We start from the raw sequence: 23,829 nt of genomic DNA on the forward strand, positions 1-23,829 counted from the left end.
GAAAATCTTTTAAAAAAATAAATAAAATGGTTATATAGGGACTAATACGCAATCTGTAAATACTTAATATGGAAAGTGTAACTATTATTGAACAAAGTTTACAGACGGGTATGTATAAGAGCCTGTTGCAGTAAATATAATAAAAGCATTTCAACATTTATTAATATTTTTTAAATTACAGTTTTTTTTTTCCTACCAAGTCTTTGAAATTTGTGCCTTTTACACTTAAAGCACACTTCAGGTTAGGATAGCCACATGTTCATGGTGGCTGCCATCCTGGACAGCACAGTGAAGGGACAGCCCCATCTGGTTGATCTTACCTCCATCTATACTTTTCCTTTGCTATCTTTCTCTTGAAGAGGATGTTATCCTTTCAAATGCTACTCCTTCACTGACATTGGGTTCCCTCCCCTCTTCTAATCAGTATTCTTACTTTTGTACCCACCCTGTTGTTTTTGTTGTCTGTGTCCATTCCCTATGTGATCTTCTGTATCTATTTCTCTTTTTGTCTTCTCTTCTCCTCTTTCTCCTCTAGGATTCACCGGGACTTGATCCTGAGGACCTCTCATGTGGAGAGAGGTTCCCTGTCATTTGTGCCATCTCAGTTTCTGGTCTCTGCTGCACTTCACCTTGACTCTCCACTTCATCTCTCTTTATTACTGCGTCTCTCTGTCTCTCTTTCTTACTGTGTGACTCACTTATGCAGGCACTGGCTAACCACACAGGCATTTGACTTGCCACATGGGCACTTGGCTTGCCACACGGGCACACAGCTTGCCATGCAGGCACTCAGCTTGCCATGCAGGCACTCCTGCGGACACTTGGCTCACCATATGGGCACCTGCTTGGCCACTCGACTAACCACAAGGGCACTTGGATCACCATATGGGCACCCATGAAGTCACTTAACTCACTGCACACTCAGCACAAAGGCACTCATCTTGCCACGTGGGCACTGGCTCATGTGCAAGCATGCTTTCTCTTCTTCCCTTTCACCAGGAGGTCCCATATGGTATGTACCTTAGCCCTTCCCACTCCAGGTATTTCTTCCCTTCAGCTCTGGTCACTCCCATCTTTGAAAAAAATCTTCCCTCTGCCCCTACATTTGCTTGCCCTCGTCTGTTCTCTTTGATGAAACTTGTTTAAGGGTTATCTTGTACTGTTCTCTCCACTCTCTTCTGTCCCCTCCACACTGGCTGCTGCTTATTTTCACTGCTTCACCACAGCTCCCAAGGGCTACTTTGTCATTAAATCCAATAGACAGTTTTCAGTCTCTCCTGCTTTACTCCCCACCCCATAACATGTTACTGTTACCCATTCCCTCTTACCTTTAGTTTATTTGTGATACCACTCTCCTAAGTTTTCTGTTTTAATTCCCCAAATCCACTCTCCATGTTGCAGCCAGAGTAGTCTTTCTAGAGAGCAAAGCTGATCATACCACGTACATGATAACCTTTTAGTAATTTCACATCACTCTTTGTAAAGTCTACAGTTTTATTTCACATATTCCTAGAATATTAACCATATCTGTAATTCAAATGCAATCTTCACTCAAATAGCCTAATTGTTTTTCCATGCCTGGGGCATACTGAACCATTTTATTTCAAGCACTGAAAAAACAAGATGGTTTAACCAGAAAAGTGTGGAGTCAAAAAGTTTGTCTGCCAATTACTTGTGTGACTACAGAGAGACCACTTGATCCCTTCCTGCCTTTGCTTTGATAGAGTACATCTGATTCTACCCAAAAGCTAATGGGAAAATGTTTCTGGTAAAATCAAGAGCAAGCCAAGGATGTCCATTATGTTTTGGAGGTATTAGACTATGCAATTAGAAAAGAGAAAGAAGTTAATGTAAATATAAATTGAAAAGAAGGAGGTGGAATTTTCATATGACCAATTCAAAAAAACTTAAATATTCTTAAAATATTAATTCAGAATTTGGTTTCCTATTATAAACTGCGGTAAACCATGCTATTAATAATGGAGCAAACTGCACTTTCCCCTTGTAACATTGTTCACTTGAAAATTCTAAGTCCATTTAACAATGTTGTGAGTGCCTGATAATGTGCCATAGATAGCGTTAGTAGGAATAAAAATATTCATTAAAATACAACTGCTGCCCTTGAAAGAGTCACAGTCTAGAGGGGGTAACATAAAATTATTTTTCCCTTCAAAAAAAGTGCTAATATTGCAACTGAATAAGACCAGGAATAAATACTGTGAAATAGCCAAGATGGCACAGCTGGATGTAACCTCTCCATTTTTCAGCATCCCCATCCATCACATGGCAATAATACCTACCTCATGGGGTGTAGTCGATGTAAGTACATGTAGAATACTTAAGAATGGTGATTCAATCTTTGTGCAGCTCTGGAAATGAGAGTGGGCTCAGCACTGCACCAGTGGGAGTGAAACTCCAGGTACTTCAAAAGCAGCAGGGAGAGTAGGGCCCAGGGGGAGGAGGGAGTGGACCCAGGCCATCCTCCTCTGTGAAGGGCCTTGGTCAGTTGAAGACGACTGCACAGTTACCAAGGATTTGCTGTCAAAACATTATCCCTGCTGTTAATGACGATTTTTGTCCTTACTGCAGGTCTGGTGAGCTGTACCTTTCCATCAGTTAATGGTCTATATTCCTCTAGCAATGCTGTAATTGGATTGACTCCGTCAAATTTCAACTGAGAAGTTATTCAGAGTGATAGTTTGACTTGTAGAATTCTATGCTCCATGGTAAGTATTTTTAAATAGTTGTAGATTATTTATGGTACTTTATGAAATTAAGGAAAATACTATATTTAGCAAGCTAATTTTATTCATTTGTCTAGTTTATCTATGTTACTACGTGGGTAAAAGAAGTAGAGCTAAGTGGGTAACTCCACAACATATTCCATCTGTAATGTTAAAGACCCAGGAGCCTGAATCAGTTTAAAAAAAAAACCCAGAATGGTAAACAGTAAATAAATGTAATTGCAAGAGAAGGGAAAAACCTCTTTTAAGAAGATGTTGAGATGAGTAGGATGGGGATAAAAGGGAAACTAATTTTATGAAGACAGAATCTTGGCCAAAGGAAATGAGCCACTACTTAATTCCATTCTCTTTTTTCAAGAGGATTGTCTCCTGAAGTATGTAATTTGGAAATACCTGATTTAATTTTAAATTTTTCTCTTGACTTAGAAGAATAATTCATTGCTGGGAAGAAAAAAAAATAACATGTTTGTTGGGTAGAAAGAATAACCATTGAGGGAAGTGGCTGTGGCTCAATCAGATGAGCTCCTGTCTACCATGTGGGAGGCCCTTGGTTCACGTTCCGGGACCTCCTTGTGAAAGCAGGGTTGTCCTCATGCTGTGGAGTGCTGCCCAGACCACAGACGCCACAGAGACCCACCCGCCCGCAAATGCTGCAGAGAGCCGACTCAGCAAGGTGATGCAACAAAAAGATGGGAAATAAGCGAGAACACAGAAGAACCGGCAGTGAATGGACACAGAGAGCAGACAGTAAGCAAGCCGCAAGGGGGGAGGGGAAATAAAATAAATACAGACACAGAAGAACTTACAGTGAATGGACACAGAGCAGACAGCCCGGAAAAAAAAAAAAGGCGCAAAGGGGGATAAAAAAAAGGAATAACCACTGAAATTAATACTGCATAATTTTATATCTATAGACAAAATACTACATTGCCATAATTGTTTAATGCAAAAAGACAAAGAACAACCAACCAATAGCAAGTAGAAGAGTAAGTCAATAGAAGTGAGGCAGAATGTGCATGAGATCACTGATACAAACTTGTAAGTCTCAGGTTCCCTGAGAGGAGAGTTTACCAGCCACTTATAGATGCCTAAACATGGAACTATTCATGATGATCTGAAATCCAAAATAGTCCTTTTAAATGTGAACAATGTCTTGTAGGCTGAAGTAGGCTAAACTAGTGAGATAAAATGTTCTTTTAATAAAATTCTTGTCACATGTATGGGTGCATTTTAGGGTATGCCAAATGCAAGTTCTTTTATTGTTTTACTTTTTTTCTTTGGCAGATGATGAAACTGATTTTTGGAAAACTCCTCATGGTATATTTTCCTTAATGTTCAGTGTAGCAGAAGTTTCAGAAGCCAAATAATAGAGATTAATGACTCACAGGGAAAAAAAAATGTAATTTTGAAAGTTTATGATGTCAGGGAAGCAACTGTGGCTCAATCAGTTGGGCTCCCATCTGCCATATGGGAGGCCCTGGGTTCACATCCCGGGGCCTCCTTGTGAAGTCAGGCTTACCTGCATGCCATGGAGAACCACCAGCCCACAGGCACTGCAGAGTGCTGCCAGGTCCACAAGCACTGCAGAGAGCTGACTCAACAAGGTGACACAACAAAAAGGGAGACAATAAAAAAACACAGAAGAGCACACAGTGAAGGACACATAGAGCACACAACAAGCAAGCCACAAGGAGGGGAATAGATAAATAAAGACACAGAAGAATGCATAGCAAATAGACACAGCAGACAGCAAGCAAACCTTCGGGGGGGGGAATAAAAATGTTTATGATGTCACAGTGTGAAAACTGTTCATCTTGATACCTTTATTTTTTAAAGGCTTCTGTTTGATTTCTGTTTGTTAAATCTAAATGATTTAGATTTATGGCCATTTCTGTTTGTAATTGTACAAGAGTACTTGTGCAAACTGTAAACTTCTTTTTTGTGTCTTGGTCTTCTTTGGCAGCCTGGTGAAGGCTTTGAATCCCTTCTTGGAATAAAGGTTTTATGTGTATAAAGTAAGACATATAAGATGACAAAGGAGACTTAGAATATTGAAATACAGATATCAAAAATATTAAAGTAAATCTTCACATGGTAATACAGTACTTCTATTCTTAGGACAGTAAATACCAGGATCCAACAGTGGGTCTAACAACTACTATAACTTTGAAATATTCATGAGTATGAACAGGGTTTAAAGGTGCCTGCAACTATTATGGTAGTGATATGAAAATAGCTCTGATTTTCATTTGTGACAAATTAAGTACTAATCAACCTACAGTATGATTACATTCATAAATGAAGGTACTCCTGTATTTCAATTATGAAGTAATGAAAATAGTTAATTCTTATCCACCCAAGTTCATGAATCCCCTAAATTTTTATCCACCAATGCCTTGGGGACTGGGGGGTGGGGAAGTTATGGTATCACATATTTTTCCACTTGTTAGGCTTACTACCTTAGATGTATATGTGCATTTTAAACTCCAAAAGCAGTTTGTGGTAGCCAAAGATTATTAAAAGCAGCACAGGAGAAGGAGATCTAGTCTGTAAATATAGGTGTTTGATCTGAAATGAAAAGGATGGATTCACTCAGGGAATATCCAACCTCAGTGGGCTTTAAGAACCACTTGTGGAAGTGATTAAAATGTAGGTTCCTTGGACCCCTTCTCTAGAACTCTGATTTTGTTTACTTCAAGAATCTATTTTCTCCAGCCTTACCACTTGGACCACACATTGAGGCACGCTGGGCCAGATAAACTTTGCGGGGCCTGTAGATACAGTTATAAATTATAAAATTCACTTGAACTCTGTAAATATGGTGTAACTGAGCACTAATTTGGCAGCTTGAAAGTCAAAAGAGGAATTTCTTCTAGCTTGTACGCGGTACAAGTCTCCAACCTATTGCATCTCAAATAATAAATGGGTGAAGATGGTTTTTGAATTGGGGAAAGGCTTTAACTGTTGCCTTATTTGTGTTTTCATCTCCCAAAAGGTGTGACCACTGCCAAAGATTAACACCAGCATGGAAAATGTATCAACCACCTTAAAAGTAATTTTCTAAGATGTCCAAATTCACCTTTTGTTTTAAGTACTTATATAAATGGGTTTAATAAACAACAGGAAGCTAATTTGCTTCCTTTGGTCAGATCCAAAATCATACGGAACAGGGGAATAATACACATTTTGATTTTTATGTTGTCTATTGTGAATTATGTTTTTCAGTGTATGACATAATTACTCTTTGCTTTACTAATTCTTACATCATTCCATTTTAAGATTTTTTTTTGTTATTTACCAAGCTAGACTTAGGTCTATCTTTTATATCTTGTCTCCAAGTCTACATGAAACAGGTGATAGGTTTTATGAGATCTGCTGTAGTTGGATGAGAAGCAGATAATTCTTTCTTATTTCCACAGGATGTTGTAAAAGTTGGTACAGTTGATGCAGATAAACATCAGTCCCTAGAAGGTCAGTATGGTGTTCAGGGATTTCCTACCATCAAGATTTTGGGATCCAACAGAAATAGACCAGAAGATTATCAAGGTAAGGACTGTCCTCACCTACTTCATTCCCCTGGTTGGAATTTTAATTCGAGTAGCTAAGTAAAAAATAGGAGAAGAGTGTAACTCATTAGCTGTGGTACCTGCAAGCTTCCCAACCTCTTTGTGCCTAAATTTCCTCATTTCAACTGTCTATTGATATTATAGAATATTCTGCCCTTGAATATCTATGCCTTGTAAAGCTGCTAGTCTCCTAAACTATTGATAATAAACTGGTACTGTAAATTCTTCCTGTTGTGTAGGTAAAGAAATTATGAATATATTCTGAGTCGCTTGAGATAACTTAAAATAGAAATCTGACTCCAGATTCTCAAGACTAAATGTTATTTCAGTCACGCTGTTCTTTTATAAAATAGTCCTCTGATTTAATTTAAGGGATCTCAAACAGGACATTGTATTTAAGATAAAAGATTATGTTGCACATAACCTATAAGTGGCTGAAAAGAGTGTAACATCTTTGTTTTGCTGTGAGAAGTACAAGTTTGGGGGTTTGAAAATCTGCATCACACCTGAACAGAGAGTTATTGTATTATCTGTATTTGGTGTCTTACATTGTGTTTAGCCAATAGAAGGAAAAGAAGCATTCTCTTTCTGAACAGAAAAGAGAAACCCAAAGAAGTGCAAAATCTATGAACTTTGAAGACAGCCCTGCCTATGTTTAACTGCTAAGCTTCACCACATTGTTTTTGTTAATAAAAAGTATCTAACCACTTTGAATCTTTTCTTCATATCCCCATTTTACACATAAGAAATAGGTACAGAGAGAAATAGTACATTAGACATGTATATTATCTGCCAAAGAGGTGCCAATGCAAAGTAGCAGAAATCCCTTGGCTTTCGTGTAGTGTATTTATTTGGGGTAAGAGCTTATAGTCCCAAGACTGTGGAAACTCCACTTCAATACCATAAGAGGTGCTGCCTCACCAAAGTCAGCTGCCACAGTGTTGAAGCAAAATGGCAGGTGATCTCTGCAAGGGTTCAGCCTTCCCCTCTGGGCTTCCTATAGCAGACTATCTTCCCAAGGTCAACTGTAATCCATCAGGCAGATGTCCTTCTTTCTGTCACATGGCAGGATCAAAATGACACAGTTCTGGCCTCTGCGTGTCTTCTAAGTGTGTTTTCTTTTATATCACACCCACCAAGGGTGACCTAGGCTGTCCTCATCCAGGCTGACCCAGACAATGCAGCAGTTGTCCCCGGGCTATTTATAGAACAGCACTGAGTTGCGGCCCTTTTGACAGATCAGGGTGGCCCTGCACTTGATGGAGGAGGAGGAAGAGGACATTCCTTCAGATGGGGATGTGACAATGTTGGGGTTATATTACAGTGCAGTGGTCGACAGCCCCAACTGTGGGGAACAGCAAGATCAGAACAAGGACTAGAGCCTCAGGGCACCCCCAGGGCTCCCCTGGAAGCTCTAGGAGGCTCTAGAAGTTCTGTAGGAGTCAACAATTCTCACCACCTTTGTGGACACAGGGAGGGCCAAGCAGGCACAGGACAGAGAAGGTGGAGGTAAGGTCTGAAAGGGAGAAGAGGTGGGCAGTCACCGTCATTTGCTGGCTATCTTGGGACTCTAGGACATGGTCCAGGCTGATTTCTGGACCAAGTGTGAGGTGCCAGCCACGTGTATGGGAGGTGAGTCATTTGTATCCCTGCTGTTGAAGTCATGGCCACACTGGAGCTGGACACTGGAGTGGGAGGTACTGCCACTAGATGCAGCGGCCTGGTGGCTGGATCGATGGGTTGGCTTACTCTGGGGGCTTCTCCAGGGTACAAACAAGCCCCTGCACAGCTACCACCACATTCTGATAAGTGCTTAGTTCATCAGTAGTAGCCAGTGAGCTCTGACTTCCTTAGAGATCAAGCAGCATCACCCCATTTCACAGAAGAGGAAGCAGGTGCAGAGTTGGAGCAGCTCACCCCTGTCACTTGGCTGGTCAGGAGTGGAGCTGAGATCCCAGAGCTAAACTGTCAGGCTTCCCAAGCCCATGCTTAGCCGGAAGGTTCCCTGAGTGCAAAGCCACCCCACCCTTCCCAGCCTTGGAGAGTCAACTCACTTTTTGCTCCAATGCTTGATGCCTTCCGGGAGGTGTTTGGCCTTCAAGCTCTTACTGGTCAACTGGGGTGGGGGCTCTAACTTCTGAGACAGGTGGTAGCTACAGGACAGAGTGGTAGCTGTGAGGCTCTGGTAGACACACTTTATACATCCCTTCCAGTATCTGCACAGGAGTTGGCATTTGCTTGCTCCACATGTCTTCAGACAAGAGGTCCTATGCTGACCCAGGATCCAGCAGGGCATTCCACCCCTACTGTGGCCTGATTCTGTCCTAGCCTCACCTGTCCTCAATGAGCTGTTCCATGGCCCCAAAACAAACCCCAAATTGTTCATTGGGCACAAGGGCATCATAGCAGCAGTCCACCTGTAGCTGCTGGAGCTCAGTGACCATTTGGTATTCCTGGAGCCAGAGGGAAGGACGAAGAGGCACTGTGAAGGACTGGGTGGGCTTGCTGGCTGGAATGGGGACCAGGGGCTGGTTTTGCTCCTGTTGGTCTCCCCACCCCTTCCCTTCTTTCCAGGCTCTACCTGCCCTCACGGCTGATTTCACACAGCTCATCTTACAAGAAGTTGTCTTTCATCCCATGTACAAACCCCACCAACTCTCACCCTCAATTTAAGAGGAAGCTGTGTGCAGCCTGGGGGTGTCCTGCTCAGGAGGGTCTCTGTTTTTCATCCCCAACCCCAGCCCCACCCCCTCATAATGGCCACAGCTACTCAGCTTCCTCTTTGTCAAAATTGACCTTCCTACCCTGGAAGGCAGAGAGATTATGTTCATCATAAAGGGGCCCCCAGCCATTGCCATGCCCATTACCCCTCAGCCCCTGTCACCTGCACCATGGTGGGTTCAGCATGCACAGAGATGGACCTAGGCAGGCTTCTGGGTGCCAGGATGACTACCAGGAGTTGACACAGAGAGACCTTTCAGTCCCAGCCTCTGACAGTCATGGAGACCTGGCCCCTTGGACCAGCCTCCATTATTCTGTAAGAAGACCATGGCTCCACAGCACCCAGGGTGGCTGTGAGGCTCCCAGCAGACATGCTGTTCCCACTTGTGAGAGCTCAGGGTCAGGGAGGGGCCTCTCCTCCCAAGTCTCAGGGTCCCTTTCCCACCCTGCCCTGGCCCCCAGACTCACTTCCAGATACTCCAGCATAGCATAGTCCAACACCAAAAGCTGAGGAATGTCCTCAGGCATGGATCGCCTTGTGGCATTGGGAGGAGTGGGGATGAGCACAGACTCTCAAGTGCCCCCAAGTCCCCACTCTGAAAACTCCTCAGTCTAAGACTCCTGGGACCACCCAGCCTTTCTCTGGGATAGTCTAGTGAAGCAGGCTAGTAAGGTAAGTGTAGCAGTTTGATATTACTCATGAATTCCAAAAAGAAATAATTGGATTATGTTTGTAATCTGATCTGTACCTGGGCATGACTGAATTATGATTAGAGCTTTGAGTCCCCACCCCATGGTGTGTGGGAACTCACAGATAAAAGACACTGTTAAGAACAGAATTAAGGGTTTCTGATGTTGGAGTTTGATGCTGAAGACTTAAGATGGAGCCCTGGGAAGTAAGCTCATGGAGGAAAGAGAAGCAAACCCCAGGAATAAAGGAACATTGAATCCAGAGAAAAGCAAGTCCCAGTAATGTAGGAACCCAGGAAACCTGAACCCTTGCAGATGTTGGCAGTCATCTTGCTCCAACACTTGGAAATAGACTTTGGAGAGGGAAGTAACTTATGCTTTATGGCCTGGTATCTGTAAGCTCCTACCCCAAATAAATACCCTTTATGAAAACCAACCAATTTCTGGTGTTTTGCATTAGCACCCCTTTGGCTGACTAATACAATAGGGAATCAATAGACAGATCTGGAACCTGGCAGAGGGCCCATGTGGACGTCAGTAATCCCCCATGATGGCTGCTAGAAGACCTTCCCCAATATTCTGCCATTCAGAACAAAGACTTCTTCTGAAAACCTGGAGAAACCCCAGATATTCCCCAAGGACTTTATCATTGGGCTCTCATGGGGGGGTTGATAGGTGCAGAAATCAATCAAAAGAGCAAATAGCTATAACTCCTATGCCATTAGCAAAGAGGTGGAGTAATTAATGGTTCAAAATCTGGGCATAAGTCCTGAATGCTCTCTCTTGCCTCTGGACCCTGATCTGGCTGCCTTCTCCCCCACTTGGATCACTACACAAGTAAACCTGGGGATTTATAATCTATAATAGGAAATTGTAGTCTGTAAATCAGCCTGCTTTATCACTTTTCAACCCCTTCCTCTCTACCTGGGACCCCAGATCTGTTATTTTGTCCGCATTTCTTGTCCCTCCCCACAGGAATAAATTAATGGCCTAACTCACCCATAATGCTCTTGAAATTCATTTCTGCAGCATAGTCAAGAACCATGACAAAATCCAGTGACATATTTGGTGAGCCAACCAGGAGTTTATTGGTGAGTGAAACTATGGCCTTCAGCCTGTTTAATGCCTTCCTTTGGTTCTCCATTTTAAATGGGTTCATCTACAAGCCCCCAAAGGATGTAATCCCAGGAGGGAAGAGACTTGGGCATGGGAATTCTCCATGTCTGCGCTGCATGCCCAGGCTTGTGAGATCTGATCCCAGCCAGGGTGGCTGGGTCATAGGGCAGTGGCTCAAATCATGGTCCTACCAAGACAGAGGCTCTGAGGCAAAACACCAGGCACTGCGAAGCTTCTTTTCCAAGCTCTTTTAGTAGTGGGAGGCTTATCCTGTGGGCCTGCCTGCTGTTGCCTTCTCCAACCCTCTCCCATCAGAGGCAGCATAGCAGTGGCAGAAAGCCCCAGGGGCTTGCCTCTCCCAGCAGGTCCACACCTTTGCAATTGGCTTTCCTATCTGACCACGCACAGCTACCTGGGGGATAAAATGGAAAGGTAGCAGGCAAAGCCAAGATGGATACCATGGGAGTTCCCTTCCCCAGGGGGGGTCACAGGCAAGGAGACTCCTGATCTAACCTTTACCCATGTTTTACCTTCCTACTTCTTTCTCCTCAATCTCTTTATAGGTTTGTGTTAGAATGCTTTGGAATGTCTTTAAAACTGAGAAAATGGAAAGTGCCTTTGTCTAGCAAGGAAGCTATTGCCTCAGGGCCCCAAAGCCTGTTAACTGGAGCAATAGATCATTAATCACTTAATGGCCTTTTTTTTCTACTTTTTTTTTTTTTAATGCTATAAAAAGTCCCAAATCAGACAGACAGACAGTAGAGTAATAACACAGAAGGGACCAGTTTGGAGTGCAATGTGTTTTTCAACACAGTGAGTGACACCTGGCAAACTGGATAAGTTAACGGAGTTTAAGATTTACCAGTTCATGTCAACATTCATAGCCTTTTCACCCAGATGAGAGCTATATCAGATAGTGTTTACCTATAATGTATTTACATTAATAGAAGCAAGAGACCTTGGGAAGATTCAGATTTAAAAGAGCTGAAAACAGAAACTAACTGTCCATGGGCAGTATAGCTGTGACTTGGAGAAACTCCAGTTCCTCCAAAGTTTGCAAACTTTACTGAAAGGTCAGCTGTTAACCCACCAAGTAGTTGTGGCATTAGCAGGAGCTTTGCTAGCAATCTTGCAGGCTTTCAGAAGCTCCAGAAGAAGAATGTGAAGCTCTCTACCATTCCCCAAAGAAGGAAATCCTAAATGTGCCAACTGTAGGTGTCAGAAGATGACTGGCAATCATAACAGAAAAGTCATCTGCAAGGCTCTTTGGCTTAAATGTCTGTAACATGGAGAGGTTGGGGTAGGGAGGGGGACAATGTGGAAGGGAGGGAGTGGTGGGAAAGCAGTTAAAAGCACTGCTGTCACAGAGAGGAACATTCACTGGCAGAGTGCCCTTTCCACCCATTTCTGTCACACATTGCGTTTCTGGGCAATATCATGGCAAGAAAGAGCTGCATCTGGGCACAAGCATTAAAGCAAGTCCCCATCAACAAAACTTTCAATCACGTTCTCTAGAACTGGAGGAGAGTCCTGGTGCACAGCAACTTGGCTCAATCTAGAACACCAAGACTTGCATCTCTCAGGAAATTGACACAGGTTTTAAAAGGCAATGCATTTGCTTTGGGAGGTGGCATTCAGACCATAATTCTGGGGGCTGAGGCTAGGCTCACACCCCCTGAATTTAGCAGCAGCAGCATCCATTTAATCTCCTAGAAATTGCTATTAGGCAATACTTTCAGGTTAGTTTGCTTCACTGACACCTGCAAGTTAGAGAGGCCATCTGCAAGGCCACTTGGTGTATGTGCTCTTGTCACTACAGAGAGTGTGTGCATGCACACACAAGCCTCAATTTAAATTGTGCCAGAAAAGGAATAAAGTTAATGTAAAAAGGACAACTGTGTTATTAGGTAATGCAGATGAATACCAGAGTGACCCCTTGGTTTTCAGTAGTTTTGTTAGTGCCCAGGATTCAATAGCTAACATCACTTTCTGTTTCCTTCTGCCTGGAGCTCTTCTAGCTGTCTGGCTTTCCAGCACTCCAGAGCCAGGTGACCACTGGCATGGATCCCAGGGACCTACTCAAGGACCATAGAGATAATCTGCACCAGGAATTCTGACCAATAGCCACTGAAGCTGCAGAGGATGATAAAAGTAAGGAGGCTTTCTTTCAGTCTTTTTGCAGGATTGTATGAGGCACAAAGCAGATGTTCTCCATGTCTGTGGTGGTGGTGAAGTGGTGGAAGAACAGCTTACTACAGTTTCATCTTTTTCTGTCAAAACACTGACTAAGTAGTGCTGTATGTCCTCCAGCCTGTGGGGATCACCCTTGAATTCTGGGAAGTGCTTCTTGATGCTGACCTTTACCTTCTCTACCAGGAGGTCAATCTTGTTGAGGAACAGGATTATGGAAATTTGAAGAAGAGCTTGTTGTTAACAATGGTCTCAAAGATGTTCATGGATTCCACCAGCAGGTTGATGCACCTGCCCCCATGAGGACCTGCTTGTATTCACTAGAGGAGGCCATGAACAGGATCAACATGATTCCATCAAAACACTGGAACCACTTCTGGCGCTGAGACCACTGGCCACCCACGTCCACCATCTTAAAGGGGATTTTTTTTATTCACGAAGTCATGTTCCACCATTCCTTTGGTGGCTTTCCTAGCCAGCAGGATGTCTTGCTTACTAGGAAAATAATTCCGCTGGGCAATCCAGTCCACGTTATCCAGGAAGGACTTCACTGATTCACCCAGCTGAAACTCACTCCTCTGGCTGAAGGGTTCCCTGATGCCAGAATCCCTCCAGAGAGCACTCAGAGCAGGTATGTAGAGCTGGAAGGTGGCAGGCTCCACCGGTAGCCCTTCTTTGTTCTCACAGGCCATTAAGAATATCCCATGCTTTTCATTTTCTGAATACTGCCAAAGAATACCAAGCTTGTCTCGTGCATCAGCAAGAACTTTTGAGCCCTTGAGAATGTTGTTGAAGATGGTTTCCTTCTGGTCAAACTGGCAGTTGTGGATGATGTGCATCTGCTTGAGGAAGGTGGACTAGCCCCTCACATGACCAGCAGTAGGATCTCGATGAGGTGCCATGCAGCGTGCAGCTCCCACACCAGCAGCACATTGATATCACAGCTGCGCCTCGTGCTCGCGTCCTGCACTGCTGCCCTGCTGCCGCCCCTGGCCTTGCACTTGTAGGCCTCACTCACCATAGCCAGCAGCAGGCAGTGGCTGAGCATCCCCACCACCAGACATGGTCCTACCTCCATCCCCCTCAGGCTGTGCCCCACCCAGGCCCGACTGCCATGGCGTGCCTGGGTGTGCTGGCTGTCATGTGGGCCCTGGCGGCCATCCCCGACAGCACACAGCCCACAGTAAGGGGCCCGATGGCCCTGAGCTGCAACCCTATGTTTGTGCCCCAAGGCTGCTGTGCTGCTTGCACCACTGCCCACACTGGCCCCAGCCACTGCTGGGGCCCACAGCTGAGGTGTGGGAGGGACATGGTGGGGTGGGCTTAATGGCTGGTTTAAGTGGGAAACTCCTAGATGGTAAAGTCATAAAACTAAAATGGCTTTAAGAACCTCTGTAAGAACAGGAAGAAACTTTTTGTCCCTTCTCCAAGGAATGAACAATATTTGGCTTGGAGCTTCAGGTTGAAAGCTGTCTGACCCTGAGATCGATCCAGCCTGTCTCCCAAGTCCAGAACGGCCCCAAGAATGCCCAGCAGCAGGGGCTCTGTGATTCCTGGAGTGATGGGAGTCAGAGAGTAACCAAACGTTTCCTAAGATTTAACTCGGAAACTTCTGTTTGGGTAATCATTCAGTCAGTCTCAGACCCTGAAATGTCAGAGGTGCCAAGAACCAGAGCAGTAAACTCTGAAAGGTCCCCATTCCTTGGGCCCTTCTGTTCAGGGGGCAGTCAAATATCCCTGGAGACAGACATCTCAGGTCCTTTGATTTGGGATAACTGCTCAGAACATCTCCCACCAACTTGGCTTGGGTGCATTGATCTAATAGGAAGCATCAGATATCTCCCAGGACCCAGGTCACCCACAGGGATGCCTGTAGGCCAGGAATGCTCTGAAAATTGAAATTCTAGGGCCCTGGGACAGAGCATCAGCTCCAAATTATGTAGAGTGGTGAACATTTTAGTCAGACTAGGACTCTGGGATGCCAGATCGATTGACTAAAAAGTACTTCTTCATTCTAACTAGAATAATTGGCATAGTCCCTAGCCCACCAGTAAACTCGCCATAGCAGTATCTTCTCAAGATCAAGAAATTCTGCCTACTGCTGACCTGTGTAACCACAGTATAGCCATAAGCAGCCTGTGTGTAGGACCCTGAATTCCAATTAAAACAGTGTAAGAAAAAATAGATCTGAGGCCGAGAAACCTCATGTTGTGACTTATTAAAGAAATGAGGAAATCAACCTCAAACTCCTCAGCTTAAATTCAGTTGTGCCTATAAAGTGTGTAAACAGAGATCAAGATCCGTACTGGTTACTAAACCTCTCCTGGGAGATAAGAAACCTCATTGCCATCAGTTAAGATCAAAGAGTTCCTAGAAATGCTAAAGGTATAAAATTCTCTCTTCTGTGTTAATCTGTACTTAACTTTGTGTTCAACTTTGAAATCTGTGTTTAACTTTGTCCGCTTGTCTGTGCATAGAAAATCAGATTTGGGGTTCACCTGTTAGAAATGAATAACGGGGAATGGTAACCTAAAGATAAATCTTTAAATGTCAGTACTGCCTTGTGAGCGGATTTAATGTATAATCACAAGTGGAATTTATTTAATTGCTAGAAAAGCAGAGAAACTTCACGAAGTTGTGACTGAAAAAATTCTTGTGGCTTAGTTAATAAAGGTACCCAATTTGCCTTAAGGTAAAAACTTACTGGAAACTGTAACGGAATTAAGTTCATTTATAAATGCCTTTATAGGATAATAACTGATGCTTTCCTTGTCCTTCATGCTCACTCTGCTGTTTGGCAAGAATGAAGCTTGGTTACTAACAGATGTGTCGCCTATTAAGCACAGGCAAGAAATCCTAGACTTATTGGAAGCTGTACTGTACCTCAAGAAATAACAGTTATGCATTGTCCAGGGCATTAGAAAAGAGACACTGCTATAGGAAAGGGAAATTCTCAAGCTGGTACAACTGTTAAAGCAGCAGCACAAACCCACATCCCCCTCTTAGCCCTTGTTCTAGAACCTTTCCTCACCCAGGACCTGCAAACCAGGTTCTGATCAAAATTTGGCAAGAAAAAAAAAAAGGTTCATTCTAAATTAGAGCCAAAATGTAAGGAACTTTGCTCTGTAATACTAATCATTCCCACAACTATTAAAGTTAAAGGAACTTCCAGCTTGGTGCACTAATCATGAGTGAAGCCAGCTACCCAAGAAAGTACTAGCTCACCAGAAGCACCTGACAGAGCACATGAATGCCAGTCATTAGGTGGCCTGAAATACCTCTTGAAGAGAAAAGGCTAAGTAGTGTCTATATCGAAGTCAGCTATTCCCTCTAACTCTGGCCCAAATACCTATTGCTAGGGGGAGGGAAAACCAGACATCCCTTTAAGAAACCTTATCTGTTTTCATCTCCTTTAACTTAACTGAAAAGGGCAATGCCTCTTCTCATTCCTTTCCTACAATAGAAACTGGAATTGGCAATTTGTACCTAACCCCATTGTCTATTGTATAATTTCTCTCTAGAATTAACCAACAGCATAAAATAACTCAAGGAAGAACACTGCTTCCCACCAACTTTGGGAAAATGCAGGCTTTGTAGGCACCTAGTCTTTCCTACTTCTGTGGTCCAGTATCCTGTTAGTGGGACCATGTATTTTCAAAATTCTAATCCAGTTTATTTCTTCCAGAATCAACATCTTGTTAGCTATATGGGAACTTCATCCAGATTCACCTAGGGTGCCAGATCCATCTTCCTCTGACCCAGATAGAGCAGCCAGAGAGTTTTATACCTTGTCAGGTAGGGCCTACTGCCCCTAACCAGCAGGAAGTAGCTACAGAAGAATGATCATCTCCCTTTAGCACCCCTTTAAGAATAAAGGTGTAAACTCTCTGAGGGGGGAATGAAGCAGGCTAAGATAGGGAATCAATAGATGGATCTGGAACCTGGCAGAGGACACTTAGCTGTAACCCCCTATGTTCCCCTTGCAGCCTTCAAGGATGCCAAATGCCCTTGCAGTTACCTCCTAGCACTGGCTTTTCTTCAGTCACCAAGTGAACCACTACCCCACCTCAGTCAGCTCTTCAAGGTTCTTGCTCTGGCTTCAAAGGGTCCCCCCAGGATTCCCACAACTCACCAGCCTAAGGATCAGGAGAAGGGACATTGAAGGGAGGCTTTCCAGGCTCAGGGACCCAGGAGAGATGGATTTGAGGAGGGCCCCATCCTGACTTGGAAGCCAACCCCCCAACCCTCCCCACCACAGGCACACTCATCCTCTCTCGCTGCTGCTCCTGCTGCTTCTGGATATTTGGAGGCTTGACTCCAGGGTGGCAAACTTAGAGATAGACTTCTCCCAGGGTTGAGAATGAGGTCAATGAGGTCCTCCATCCCTCACCCATTGTCTCTATGGCCTTGGACACCTGGGCATAGTAGGCAGGTGGAAATCTGCCACCTCATGCCTAATGTCCCCTGCATGACCATGTGCAAGTGGACTGGTCTGAGCTTGTATATTCTGAGCTGTGAGAAAAATGATCTGACCTCCCCGTCAGGAGTCAGTTTTGTACACTAGTAGCACAGATGCTGTGGCCTTCATGCTGTCACCCTCAGAGTCAGGACCACTCAGCCACATTCCTTTCCTCCCTTGAATCTTGCCACCTCACTGTGAGAGTGGCACCACTGGATGGGCATGCCTCCATTCCACAAGAAGACACAGAAGCCAAAGAGGGTGTCAACTTGTACCCATTTGCTCAGGGCCTCAGAGGGCAGGCTATTCCCTGCTGGATAGAGGTCTGAGCTGATGAGAGAAATGACCTCACATGTCATTCCATCTATGGAGCTTCAGGGTGGGGTGTCTCTGGAGGCCTAGTTGAGCAGCTTCTTCCCCAGCCCACTGCACTGGAGACCCCAATGTCTGCCCAAAGCCATTCCGAAGACATCCTTCCCGAGGGGTCCACACAGGAAATTCTGCCTGCAGTCGAGTCCCTGCATCCACTTGAGAATGGGTCTCTGAGGTACCAGGTCTGAATGTCCAGATAAGATGGGTGCTGCCAGAATTAATGGGCACTGAAGTTTTCCTTCCTCTTTTTTGTGGGAGCTTCTAGTTATGGTGAGGAAGGAGCTGCCATGGTTTACTGTCTCCCAAATATTTCTCATAACTCTCAGGCACACGTCATTCGTAATGAGGTACAGTTAAGAGACCTTCCTATGTGGATGGAGACCTCTCATCCTGCCAGTTCATCATGTCCCTTGAACATCCCAGCCACCTCCACTGCATCTGAGAACCACAGCCTACTGCCCTACAACTGCCCTCGCCACCTGACCATGAACCAAACATCCCTCTTCATCTTCATCCAGAATATACCGGGCTGGATGTTTTCAGAGAAACTATCAGTGAAAAACTAATAATGCCACCTGAGCCCTCACCCCCAGCCTCCTCTATTTTGATGAGCAGCTCACTGCCCTGTGAGTAGGTGTGCTCTTTTGAGTAAATCTCAGACACTGTTAGAAGAAGAAACTGTCCTTGGGGGAGGGCAAGAAGGAAGGAGAAAGGTGGTAATAGGTGGGAGAGTGTAAGGGCTAATCCACTTTATTTTAGCCACCTGGGACCTGAACTGCCTGGGTGAGTGGTGTTGAAACTGGGTAGCGCTGAACACTGCAGGACAGTGTGGACTTGGGAGCTGAGCTCTCCTGTGGGCACAAGAGACCCCCACCCCCATTTCATGAGCAGTGGGTTTTTACACATGTAGATTCCAGTTGGACAGCATGAGTTGCTAAGAAGCAAACACTTAACCAGCTCTGATTTGGCTCAACTCTGTAAGGGACAGAGGAGGGAAGCAGTTCTGAGGTAGAACAGCTGACAGGTGGCATAGAGACCTAAAGCCCCACCCTGCCTGGCCCTGCCCAGGCACCGCTGCCTCCCTGGCTCCCTGAAGGGTGATGCTAATTCCCTGTGGGGTCCCTGGCCAAACCTGGTGTCCCCTACGGGGAGGCCTGCCCACCTAGAAACTTAGTCCCATGTCTTCATCAGAGAATCGAGTAACTTTGGAGACTAGATGATGGTGTAGAATGAGTTGTTCTTCAGGATATCTGAGGAGGGAGATATGTCATGAAAGGTGGTCTAAGTGCCACCCTGCTCCAGCTTCAGCCCCCTCCGCTGATAACTCCTCCTTGGATGAGACAGACACTAAGGGAGACCCTGAGGCTCACCATGGACACAGAGTGACTCCCACCCTAACCTGAAGTAGGAACTTCAGGAAATGAGTTAGGAAGTGAGGATAGTGTAGGGCTGTACTACAGGCCAGGGAGGACCTGAGGTCCTGAGAGATGGTAAGAGCAAAGAGGAGTTTCAAGCCTCCAGAGAAGGCCCCCTGAATATACCCTGGCCACCTCGAACCAGTGCTCCACCATCCTGGCTCTGAGGACTTCATGCTCTGGTTCCTGAAGCAGGTGGAGATGATGCAGTTGATCATGTGATTCAACTGGGTGATGGTGGCATGGACAGTGGGTGCCATTTGCTTCTTACACTTTTGTTGCTCTGGGACCAGAACGAGCCCAGACCATGATAGGGCACCACTTTCTTGTACAGATCCTGGGGAGGGGGATTTGTCCGTTGTCCCCATCCTGCACAGCTCAGATCCCAGAGGCCCTCAGCACCCAGGCCAGGGTCCAGTGGTCTCAGTTGGAGCTCAGGAGGCTGAGGGCAGGGTGTGATCTCTGTTCCCTGAGGGGACCTAGCATTCTAGAAAGCTCAGCCCCAAGGCTAGCAGGAAAGAGAGAGCTCCATTTTCAAGTCCATCTCACAGCCCTCAGTCCCCGAAGTGCCTCAAACTTCCACAGGCCCAGGTGGCACCATCACCCCTCCTGATAATCTTGGCACTGTGAGGTCAAGTGCACAGTCCCTGTGGGGACCAGAGGCTTAGACTTAAGGAATCAGTGCACATCAGGGTCTTAATGTTGATGCGGTGGAGACTCCCAGCACAGAATAGGACACTCATGGAGCTGGCTGCACCTCAGAAAGCAGTCTTCAATCCCCCATTGCCAACCCCTTCAAGCTTTCTATTTCTTTGCTCCCACATCATCTTCCCCATCAGTGTGTGTGGCAGGGATGGTTACTGTCCTATATCTACTCACCAGAGGGGTAAAGTATAGACTGGGGGAGTAATAAACTGGGTGAAATGTTGGCAGTGGAGCCAGGGCTTGGGTCCAGATCTTAGATTCTGATTCAGAGGGTGGTGTGGTGTACAGCAGATCCTGGGAGGAAGAGCCCCCTAGCTCTACCACCTTCCCAAGCCCAACTGCTCACCGTATCCATCCGTGTCAACTGCTCTGCCACCAGCTTCAAAGGGAAAGCCAGGAGGTTAGCCTTCTCAGCCTTTTCTCCAAGGTCTCAGGTCAGGGGCAGGAAGGCTCTGGTGATGTGGCCTGCCCTGGTGCTGAACTGAGCTCTGGTGGTGGCTCTTCTGGTGATGCCAGACTTGCCTCCCACTCAAGAACCATTGCTGATGATGATGCATTAAGCTTTAGCTCCAGAGTGGACACTAGCTAACTGTGTAGGTGGCACTGGAGGTAGTGGTAGGACTGACTCCAGCTAAGGCACTGGTGACACACATATTGATGTGGCTTCCTCTGGCTTGGCCATGGGTGTGACATCTAGCAATGGAGCTGGCTCTACCTCCATAGGTGACAGTGGAGGTGACACCAAATCTTCAAGCTCTTTAGCCTATTCTGATGGTGAAGCAGCAAGCCTACCTCCAGAATGGACAGTGCTGATACATGCATAGTTGGCAAGGTAGGTGGAGCTGGACTTGCTTCTGGCACTGGAACGGATGCATCTGGTGGTAATATGGGTCATTCCAGTTCTGAAACTTGTCAAACTGACTGTAATGTAGCTACCTCCCGGTCCTGAGCAGGTACCCCGGTTATGAAGTAGGATGGTCAAGCTGCAGGGCAAGCATGGGCCTTAACTCTGTGGATGGCAGTTGTGGTGGTACTAGAGCCACCTTCAGCTCAGGGGCCAGTGCGATATCAGGTACTGTAACAGGCTCTATTTCCAGACCAAGCACTGGTGCAAAGTCAGTGGCTGGCAATAGAGGTGGAGATGGAGCTGATTCAGGCTCTGGAACTGCCCCTGTGTCTGCCACACTTGAGGGAACCGGCCCTAGAGGTTGCACTGGAGGCATTTGCAGCTGACAGAAAAGCTGGAGAAGAGGAAAGTTCCACATCATGAAGGGCTCTGAGTGTCTTTCAAATATACAGAAGATGCCACTACCTCGAGGGGAAGACCCATCCCCAAAAAGGGTTCCCAGACTGCCATCTCCAAGGTGATTTAATTTGGGTCTCCTCTTTCTTCCTAGCCCAGGGGCAACCTCTGATAGTCCCTATGTGTCCAGTCCCAGCCCCTGCCCCACAAGTTCACATGTTCCCACCCCAGGGCTGCCTCACCCCTTGACTCTGCCTCAGTGGGCTCCCAGTGGCTTATCTGTGAAAGCAGAACTATGGCTTGTTGCTCCAGGGCACAGCCGGGCAGATGCACCTGGGCATAGGCCATCAGCAGCTTGAGGCAGGGCAAGTCTGGTGATTGTAGGAAATCCTCAGGGTACTGATCCATCCAGGTGCCCAGTAGGGAGGAGACAGTGCTGAGGGCAGGAGGGGACAGCCATCAGACTGCCTCAATGCTTCCTTCCATGCTGCCCCAGGGGCCCTCCCACTGGAACATTAAGTCCATAAGGACAGGAAGGGTTTTGACCAGTCTCTCCATAGCCAGGCACTGGCACACAAAAGCTTCATCAATATATGGGTGATGAGGGGACAAGGTCTGTCTTCCCCTGGGCCCTCATGGCCCCCACCCAGTAACTTCTGCCCTGAGCAGCTGCCTCATCTTCTGCTATGTGTCATGTGTGTCTCTTCTTCCCTCTGACACTGCCCTTGCAAATAACTGGGGTGCAGCTGCCCTGCCATCCCTGCAGGCAGACAGGATTAGGTCCAGGGCAGACTTGGAGCCAACTGTTTACACCCTCCTGTTGTGGCTCTGTGTGAGGTGATGTTTGGGAACCTTGGGGCTGTGGTGGGGAAGGGTCCTCTGCAGCCAGTGCCCCAGAACCTGACTCACAGCTTCCTTTGGCTCTTCTCCAAATACAGGGGGAAGCCCTCTGGACTCAGCCCTCCAGGGGGTTGTAGGATGGTTTGGCACCCAGTGTTCTGCCCAGCCCTTCCATGCCACTTACCACCCAGCCCCCACACTGGTCTCTGGGGAGAAGAGCCCATCCCACCACACACAAAGCACTCACTTTCTCATTTCAAGGCATCCACCATTCCTGTCACTGCCATGGAGGCTACGTCCATATCTAGGCTAGCGTGGGCATGTCTCAGCTAACTCATTGTGTGTGATGTAACTCGTGTGCTTAAGGTGATGCACGTTAACTGCCTGTGACCCCAACTCAGATGGAATGAGAAGGGCAGGGACTTTAGTTGGATTTGTTCACTGCATGAAGCTACATGCCTAAGGAGTGTTTGTACCTAGTAGACACTTGATGTATATTGATGAAGAAGGAACCTTAAGTGGCACCTTCTCAGACATACGGTGGGCCTCGACTTCTCTGGCAGCCTACAGTGATCCCTGCTGTGACCACATCAAGATCAGAGACCTGAAAGGGACCTCAAACCTCCTTAGAAATTAGAAAACTGGAGTCAGTAAGGAGGTGAGGTTGACAGCCTCTTCACTGGGAAGAGGGAAATCCTGATGAGGAACAACCCTGCCCCTCCAGTCACCCTGCCAGGGAGCCAGGCTCGGGAAGCACTTTCCACGGATCCTCCCTCTTAGTCCTTACAATCAACCTTGGAGGTGGGTCCCCTGACTGCTCCCCTTTCCAATAGGAAACTGGGCCAGTGGGTGGAAATGACTTTTCTGAGATGCAAGCAAATTGGTGGCACAGCAGTCAAGTCACCAGGGATGGGGTGGGTGCTCACCTTCAGAACAGGCACAGGACCTGCTCGGTGGTGGTGAACACCCGGTATGTGCCAAGGAATGTGTTGATGTACATGAGGTCGCCCTCCTGGAAGGCAGACACTGAGTGCTTGGCAGGTTCTCCCAAGGGCCTGCCTTGACTGCCCGCACCATGCAGTGCTCCTCTCTTGAGTGTGCCCAGATTTTCATCCTCTAGGGTGGGAAGAGGTGACACATGTGCTCGGGGACAGAGCTAGGGACCCCCAGGTGGGGGTGGGGCTGTGGGCAGACCTGCTGCACCCAAGCCCTCAGGGTCTTGAGGCCCAGGGGTTCGTGCAGAGAAAGGTCCTCAGACTTCTAGTTGAACTTCTAGTTGAGGTGAGGAAATAATTGAAAGATGAGACCGCAGACCCAGCAAAGGGCAGAGGCCTGGAGTGTCCCTGGGGGGGAAACACCCTACAGGGCCGAGGATCTGAACAGACACCTCAGGGACCAGCAGACCCACCTGGTCAGTAAATGACTTCCTCCACTGCTCATGTGGCCAAAGTCACATTTGCCACCCTGAACCCAGATCAGGAAAATGAAGGAAAATGCAAAGAAACACTTCTAGGCAGGCTGCAGGACATTGCCACTCACACAGACAACCGGTGGTAATGGAACAGCTCCAGCCTTAGGGAGGTTCTCTCGCCCTCGCTGGTGAAAGGGATGTCTACCTGTCCTCAGCCCAGCCAGCCTTTTCCTGGGAGCCTCTACTGGGGGTGGGAGGATCAGTGATTGTGGCCCAGGGAAGGGGCTCAGGGCAGCCATGCTGACAGGACCACTGGAAAGGAACATTCCAGGTCCAGCGACATTGAAGGCTGAATTG

The 23,829-nt window shown here is 46.5% G+C and overlaps 1 pseudogene; it reads right to left on the reverse strand.

Annotated features, from left to right (window-relative positions):
* Window positions 1-13,004: 13,004 nt before the first annotated feature.
* Window positions 13,005-14,105, reverse strand: LOC101436013 (guanine nucleotide-binding protein subunit alpha-12 pseudogene; annotated as a pseudogene).
* Between the last annotated feature and the right edge of the window lie 9,724 nt (window positions 14,106-23,829).

The sequence above is a fragment of the Dasypus novemcinctus genome, chromosome 25 (assembly GCF_030445035.2).
Source record: "Dasypus novemcinctus isolate mDasNov1 chromosome 25, mDasNov1.1.hap2, whole genome shotgun sequence".
Classification (NCBI taxonomy): domain Eukaryota; kingdom Metazoa; phylum Chordata; class Mammalia; order Cingulata; family Dasypodidae; genus Dasypus; species Dasypus novemcinctus.